This window comes from Ascaphus truei, unplaced genomic scaffold (genome assembly GCF_040206685.1).
Source record: "Ascaphus truei isolate aAscTru1 unplaced genomic scaffold, aAscTru1.hap1 HAP1_SCAFFOLD_1654, whole genome shotgun sequence".
Taxonomy (NCBI): domain Eukaryota; kingdom Metazoa; phylum Chordata; class Amphibia; order Anura; family Ascaphidae; genus Ascaphus; species Ascaphus truei.
The window spans coordinates 48,412-57,239 of record NW_027454546.1 but is presented as its reverse complement, the minus strand read 5'-3'; the positions used below and the strand labels follow the sequence as shown (position 1 = coordinate 57,239).

Below are 8,828 nucleotides of genomic sequence, written 5' to 3'. Positions count from 1 at the left end.
CTTGTTAGTTATACACTAGTTTCATACAAGCACTTCACACAGGGGGCTTCAACTTAGGTAGTACTTGACCGGCCGGTCTGAGTGTTCTCATTTCCATATATTTCTTGCCTCTACACTTTATTTACATACTTTGTACTTATTACTGCAGTGTAGCATTTTTCCCCACACCTTAAGGTTCAGTTTATAACAGCTTTGTAGGTCACCACTGCTCCTCATTTTAACCATTTATGTGTATGTGATTAATAAACCTTTATTGATACAATTTGTGTATGTTAGAGTGCTATTCAGGGGATTCTTTTTTTCTGTGTTAGTTTTCATATGTGTGTGTGTGTGTGTGTGTGTGTGTGTGTGTGTGTGTGTGTGTATATATATATGTATATATTTATGTATATATATTTGTGTGTGTGTGACCTTGGGCAAGTCACTTCATATCCTCTGTGCCTCAGGCACCAATGTCATAGATTATAGCTCTATGGGGCAGGGACTTGTGTCTGCAAAATGTCTCTGTATAGCGCTACGTAAAACTAGCAGCGCTTTAAAAGAACATGCTGTTATTATTATTATATATAAATGTGTATGTATTTATTTATATAGCACTATTAATGTATATAGCGTTTCACAGTAGTAATACATGTGAAAATCCTATAAATAACAAATACAAATATCAGGTCATGGGAATAAGTGATTTGGACATAAAAGTAACATTTCGGAAGTGTGGACAACTAATACATCTTGTAGATTGCCTTTACAGTGTGATGTCATTGATTCAGTAGATTGTGTGCAGACCAGGACTGCAGTACAGTGTCACTCACATGGATGACTTGCGTGGTAGAAGCTCAAGAACAAGGATGTCAAACTCCAGTCCTCGAGGGCAGCAAACAGGCCAGGTTTTCAGGATATCCCTACTGAAAACCTGGCCTGTTTGGGACCCTCGAGGACTGGAGTTTGACATGCATGCTCTAGACGGAGCACAGCTGTGGGTGGGAGGTGGATTTGCTTTGCATCAAATGGTTTGGAGCAAGGTTTATTGTATGTATTATCATAATAACAATGCAATGCTTAACTTTTATTTCAGGAGGGATGACTGCAGAACAGAAGTGAATATTGAAGCCATGTGTTCCTTTTCTTGCAAAAGAGAAAATTTGAAGGACAGTTGAAGAGAAGGAAAATTACTACACAGAGACAGATAAGCAATGTGTATATTTCTCATTTACCATTTAGTATTTGTCGTTTTATTGACTCCACACAATCCGGCTGCTACGGGTTTCACATTGAATATTTTCATCTCTACTCTACCCCTTCCTGTGATCTGAACCATGCAAGTTTTCGTTGATTCAATACATCATGAGTAGAGGGTGGCTACAGTATGAAGTAAAGACCCAAGGACCACATCTACTACCATTCATAACAAGAACATGTGCAGTAGCGCACAGCTGCAGTTCTATGTGATTGTTATGAAAGGTTGAGGTGGTTCAATTCTATGAATCTGGAGTGGGATGGATCCTGTTTGCATCATATGGTTTCATCTAGGCCAGTAGATTATATAACTCTCAGTACAGGTTACACATGGCATCAGTATTAGTGATTTAAAGAGGAGGAAAGCTTCAATGTGGAGAACAAAGCCAAGTAATGTTGAAGTTACTCCTTTTACCATTTACTTGGTCAGTCTGTACTGTCTACTCTCCACACAGCTGCTAAGGATCTTCCATTTTAAATACTTTCACCTCCTATTCTGCACTGCTTTGCTGCCCATTATTCAGAGATGCGTTCCAGTCATGTTTAGCACTCTGAATCTCTCTGCAGTCATTGGTTCAGCACATCATGGGTAGAGCATGGCTACAGATACAGCAAGCTATTATTATTTTACCGGCTGATCACCCATAATATTGCATTAAAACATAGAATATCACTTAATTTCCAAAAGATTCAGTGATGCTGATAATGCAGAATCTCACAACATTTCCCATCATAATGCCATAATGCACAAGTGGGAGAAATAATCCTTGCTATATCTGTACATTGTGTGACATATTACCTCAATGACCAATGAGAGCAAGTACATCTTCTGTATAGAGCGGCTGTGTTATGATGCAGTTATTGATCATCATTGACATAATCACAAGAATCTTATGCAAAGGGAAATTGTCCGCAGCGAAGTGAGATTTCAGCCCCCAAACGTCTGTAATATTAATGCAATGTCTTACTTTTGTTGCAGTGAACACTGAAGAGACGGATCTACTACAACACTGTACAGGATGAGCATACGCTACAAGCAGCAAAATGATCTTGCAGTTGACAGTATGTTGTTCTGGTAATGTGCACAATTATTATTTATGGGCTACACACCACAGTGCTGGACATATTCTGTTAACTTCAACTCTACTCCTAACATGGAGATGTCTTCCTGGTGTTACTGATTCAGTACATCATATGCACAGTGTGGTTATGATATGATGGATTGATTTAATGAACCCACCAACCAATGATGACATCTGCATCATCTTCTGTAAAGTGCAGCTACAGCATGATATTATCAGCATTTGGTGCGGTATAATCAGAGGTATCTATGTGCTTTTGTGCCTGTTTTAAGTCCTCCAGCTTAACGCCCCTACACCTCCCACTACACAGGCATACTTACTTATGCATACACTGACATCTGGCATACCTACACACACCCCAGGGCCACTTCCTTCCCCTGATGTCAGGGAGAGGATGGGCATGCAGAGTGCAGTAAGTCTCCACGTTACTCTGGCCAACAGTCTTGGCCTACCTCCAGCATCTGTCACCCACAACATCTGTTCCCTCCTTGTAAAGTGCTGAACTATCTCACCTGGGTCAGTGCTATAGCTGATCACAGTGCCCGATCAGGATGTCACTGTGACAGGCAGCAGTGCAGATTGACCGGTCAATCAATGCAGTGCCGCAACATATGCACTAAATGAGATTTCCGTGCCCCCAGTCAGGTTACTCCCTGGGCAGTGACCCTGCTCACACCCTCCCCTAGTTCCACCTCTGATCACAATTATCTCTCTTGGAGAGTGTAGCAAATTGGAGTTGGGGGAATCTCACCTCTGCCATGCATGGTCACAATCTGGGCACAGGACCCAAATAGTGGGCAATGTGGCACTTCTTACAGTAGAGAATAAGTAACTTTATTCTTTACTTGTGGATTAAGGACCTTATTTGCATTAAATTCAGTCCACATGGGACCAAGACTTTCTGGCTTACTGAACAAAGTGGAATTGTTTCGTAGAGGGTGGAGAATTGTATTTTATCTGAAATTACCCCCTCTGCACAAAATACAAACAATTATACCCATACAAGTACCTTGTGGAAGTTGTTGCCCTCTATCTTCCTGTGGTCTCTCCCTGTTTCTCACCGTGCCTCCTCCCATTTCCTTGCACCTGTGCGTCTCCGCATATATCCCTATACTCAGAGCCGGCTCCGGTCAGTGACATGGGATGCCCAAATATGAGCATACCCATATATGGGCATCCATGCCACTGACCGGAGCCCGCTCTGTTGCGGATATGGAGAGAGACTGGGAGATTTACATCCCCTTATAATTCATATGGTGCATAGTACCGGCACGTATTGTTTTACCGGTACTGTGTACCTTCCTACTTTCACACTGGTACAGTATATGCTGCAGTGGGACTGAGAGGGATATATTGGTAACACATAGTCATTGTTGGGGGAATTCAATCCATTTTGAAAATAGTAATGAAATGTTTTTTACTTTTCTTTTTTTTCAGTAATGAAGAATGAAACATTTCTGTTAAAATTGAATTGGAGGTGAACTGGATTCATCATCAACTCTGCACCAGTGTGAATTGATGTTCTTTAATGTTCTGATAAGGTACATGCAACATCTCTTCCTCAACCCCTGCACCACTCTCTGCCTCTTGCCTCTCTCTCTCCACCTCCCTGCTAAGCGTATTAACCCATCTAATGTAATCCACATTCCATGTCTCACTTTACTCTTCACTTCTCACGTGCCCTCTGGAATGACTGCTCTCTGACTAACAAGGTCTATTTGTACATGACCTCTTCTGCTCTCATCATCCACCACCTCTCATTCCCCTCACCCCTGTCCTACTCGATACCTCAGCTTAATTGAACTCTCTCCTCTGACATCTACCCTTATCTCTAACCTCTCCTCACTTTCTGCTTAAACTAACTATCTTGTTAACTTTTACAATGCTATCATCTCCTCCTCCTCCCTCCTCCTCCTCCCTCCTCCTCCTCCCTCCTCCATCATATATATGCCCCTTCTAGGCTCTGACACACTCATCCCTCTAAGGCCATGATTATCATGGGCACATGCTTGGTCATCCACAGTGTGTGCGAGCGATGCAGAGCCGCCTCGGACCTCAGTGCAGGGATTGCTGCATACCCCCAGCATCTGTCACCCACAAACAATACACACACTAATACTCCCCACAATACACACTATAATACCTCCTCAATACTAATCTCCCCAATAATATTATAGCTCCAAACACAATATACACAACACCCTTACACAAGATACACAATCTAGTACTCTCCTCTGCACCTCTACACACAATATAATACTCCCACACACACAATATACACACTACCCTCCTACCCCCATAAAATACAACCAATAATACACACACACTTTGTGGATGTTGGGACCAGCTCCCGGCATGCACCAGTGAAAGAGAGAGGCCCGCAGAAGCTCGGAAGAACTCCCTCCATCCGTGCCTTCCTCCGTTTCACATCTTCTCCCTGTCTCTCTCCCTCCCTTTCCTTGCATCTCCCTGCGTCTTTACGTATACCCAGTCAGTGACGGCTCTGGTCACGTGATGCCTTAATATGGGCTTATCCATATATGTTCATCCACGTCACTAATGTGATGCCTGCACTGTTGCGGAGCTGGTACTTACGACGGGCACTTATTGTTTTATCAGTACTGCGTACCTGACTCTACCGGCCTACTTTCAACACTAGTACAATATGTGCTTCACTACGAGTGAGTGGGGAATATTGGCATCACACAGTCACTGTTGAATATGCCATTCAATCCATTTTGAAAATAGTAATGCAATGTGGTTTGGTTTTGTTTGCTTTTTGCAGTAATGAAGAATGGAAAAGTTATATTAAAATTAAATTGGAGGGGGACTAGATTCAGCATTTCATCATGAACTCTGCACTTGTGAGAATTTAACTTCTTGAATACCCTGACAGGTACACGCAACATTAAGACTATAATCTGCTGTGCAAGCTTTCGTGCTATACCTCCCCCTCAGGTTTTGATTTATACATTTGCTCCCTCAATTCATGTCCTCTAATATTTGAAAGCTCTCTCCTAGCATTTTCTCTTTACCACAGAACGTCATCCCAATGTAACCTCTCTCTTGTTCTTTCTGCTTGCTGTTTCCTCACTCCTCTGTTAAACTTTTCTAATTTCTCTAACTTCCACACTCCTGCTTTTATCCACATGTTCTCCTCTTTCCTTCCCCTACCTTTGCATGTGTCTACACACTGCACCATTTGTACAGACCTCTATTGCAGCTATTTCTGCACTGCTCAATGAAAAGCACTCTTTAATATCCTATTCTCTGGGCCCCCTCTCTCTGCGCCCCCTCTTTTGGCGCCTCCTCTCTCTGCGCCCCCTCTCTCTGCGCCTATCTGTCTCATTCTCTCTACGTCCCTCTCTCTCTACATAGAGCTATCTCTGTCTCTCTCTACACCTATCTCTGTGTCTCCTTCTATGTTTGCTGATGTGTGGGATATCTCTTATAATCTTGAACCTGCTCATATACACATCGGGCCTCCCTGCTAAGAGTGTTAACCTATCTAATGTAATCCACATTCCTTTCCTTACTTTTCTCTTCCCTTCTCCTATGCCATCTGGAATGTCCGTTCTCTGACTAACAAGGCTCTAGTTGTACATGACCTCTTCTGCTCTCATCATTCACAATCAGTCATTCCCCTCACCCCATCTTACCTGTCCCACTGATTTGCCTCTGCTTAATTAAACTCTCCTCTGACATCTACTCTAACCTCTCTGCTCTCTCTCTCTTTCCGCTTAAACTAACAATCTTATTAACTCTTACAATGCTATCCTCCTATCTATATGCCCCCTCTAGGCTCTGACACACTTGTCCCTCTAGCCCACACCCTTGGCTAAATTCCCAAACATGTTCATCACACTTCCACTCGCTGTTCTTAATGCCTATGAAGGAAATCACACAATTGATATTTGATTTTTCTACAGTAAAAATGTCTCCAGTCCTGTATAAAGCTGCTCTCTGGGGCCAAACCACACTACTTTTTTTTCACATTCATCAACACTCAAATTTAATTTACGCTGTCTTTTTTTCCCTGTATTTGACTCCCTCCACTAACCTTCTCCTCACACTTGCCATCCTTCCTTCACTTCTCCTCAAGCATTTGACTACTTCAGAGGCAAGGTGGATGCCACCCACAAGGAGATTCCTTCTGTCCCTTCCCCCTTCTCTCCTTCTACCTAATTCTCCTTCTGCATTTGACTCCTTTTCTTCTCTTACAGAGCTGGAAGCTAATCATCTTCTCTTCTCCCTCTACCACATGCCCTCTAGATCGTATCCCCTCACACCTTACTGCATCTCTTAGTCCCCACTCTCACCCACATCTTCAATTCCTCCCTATTCTCTGGCTCTTTACCCTCTTACTTTAAGCCTGTAGTGGTCACCCTTTTCTCAGAAACAACCTACACCCTATGTGCCTTACTAACTACCGCCCTGTATCCCTCCTGCTGTTTGTCTCCTAATTGCTAGAATGTCAACATTCTTAAATCACATTCCCTCCTGGATCCTTTACAACCTGCCTTTCGTACAGCTCGTTCTACAGACTGTGCTTAAAGCAAATTCCCAAGGTCACTTTTCCCTACTAATCCTACTTGATCTATCTGCTGCGTTTGATGCTCTCAATCACTCTCCTCCTTCATATTCTAAACTCTCTCTTGGTATCCGTAACACAGTTCTATCCTGGTTTTCATCATAACTTTCCTGTCACACATTCTCCATCTCTGTTGCTAACATGTCTTCGTCTTCTATTGATCTGTCTGTGGGTATACATCAGGGCTCTGTTCTGAGATCTCTCTTTCTCTCTACATACTATCATTTGGTGACCTCATCAACTCTTTGTGACAATCCTATAAATAACAAATACAAATATCAGGTCATGGGAATAAGTGATTTGGACATAAAAGTAACATTTCGGAAGTGTGGACAACTAATACATCTTGTAGATTGCCTTTACAGTGTGATGTCATTGATTCAGTAGATTGTGTGCAGACCAGGACTGCAGTACAGTGTCACTCACATGGATGACTTGCGTGGTAGAAGCTCAAGAACAAGGATGTCAAACTCCAGTCCTCGAGGGCAGCAAACAGGCCAGGTTTTCAGGATATCCCTACTGAAAACCTGGCCTGTTTGGGACCCTCGAGGACTGGAGTTTGACATGCATGCTCTAGAAGGAGCACAGCTGTGGGTGGGAGGTGGATTTGCTTTGCATCAAATGGTTTGGAGCAAGGTTTATTGTATGTATTATCATAATAACAATGCAATGCTTAACTTTTATTTCAGGAGGGATGACTGCAGAACAGAAGTGAATATTGAAGCCATGTGTTCCTTTTCTTGCAAAAGAGAAAATTTGAAGGACAGTTGAAGAGAAGGAAAATTACTACACAGAGACAGATAAGCAATGTGTATATTTCTCATTTACCATTTAGTATTTGTCGTTTTATTGACTCCACACAATCCGGCTGCTACGGGTTTCACATTGAATATTTTCATCTCTACTCTACCCCTTCCTGTGATCTGAACCATGCAAGTTTTCGTTGATTCAATACATCATGAGTAGAGTGTGGCTACAGTATGAAGTAAAGACCCAAGGACCACATCTACTACCATTCATAACAAGAACATGTGCAGTAGCGCACAGCTGCAGTTCTATGTGATTGTTATGAAAGGTTGAGGTGGTTCAATTCTATGAATCTGGAGTGGGATGGATCCTGTTTGCATCATATGGTTTCATCTAGGCCAGTAGATTATATAACTCTCAGTACAGGTTACACATGGCATCAGTATTAGTGATTTAAAGAGGAGGAAAGCTTCAAGGTGGAGAACAAAGCCAAGTAATGTTGAAGTTACTCCTTTTACCATTTACTTGGTCAGTCTGTACTGTCTACTCTCCACACAGCTGCTAAGGATCTTCCATTTTAAATACTTTCACCTCCTATTCTGCACTGCTTTGCTGCCCATTATTCAGAGATGCGTTCCAGTCATGTTTAGCACTCTGAATCTCTCTGCAGTCATTGGTTCAGCACATCATGGGTAGAGCATGGCTACAGATACAGCAAGCTATTATTATTTTACCGGCTGATCACCCATAATATTGCATTAAAACATAGAATATCACTTAATTTCCAAAAGATTCAGTGATGCTGATAATGCAGAATCTCACAACATTTCCCATCATAATGCCATAATGCACAAGTGGGAGAAATAATCCTTGCTATATCTGTACATTGTGTGACGTATTACCTCAATGACCAATGAGAGCAAGTACATCTTCTGTATAGAGCGGCTGTGTTATGATGCAGTTATTGATCATCATTGACATAATCACAAGAATCTTATGCAAAGGGAAATTGTCCGCAGCGAAGTGAGATTTCAGCCCCCAAACGTCTGTAATATTAATGCAATGTCTTACTTTTGTTGCAGTGAACACTGAAGAGACGGATCTACTACAACACTGTACAGGATGAGCATACGCTACAAGCAGCAAAATGATCTTGCAGTTGACAGTATGTT

At 42.2% G+C, this 8,828-nt stretch overlaps 1 long non-coding RNA gene across 1 annotated transcript; it reads left to right on the top strand.

Annotated features, from left to right (window-relative positions):
• Window positions 1-5,120: 5,120 nt before the first annotated feature.
• Window positions 5,121-8,828, top strand: LOC142476718 (uncharacterized). Its single transcript, XR_012791935.1, has 3 exons — window positions 5,121-5,214; window positions 7,599-7,718; window positions 8,739-8,828. It is a non-coding gene; the product is annotated as an uncharacterized LOC142476718 (long non-coding RNA).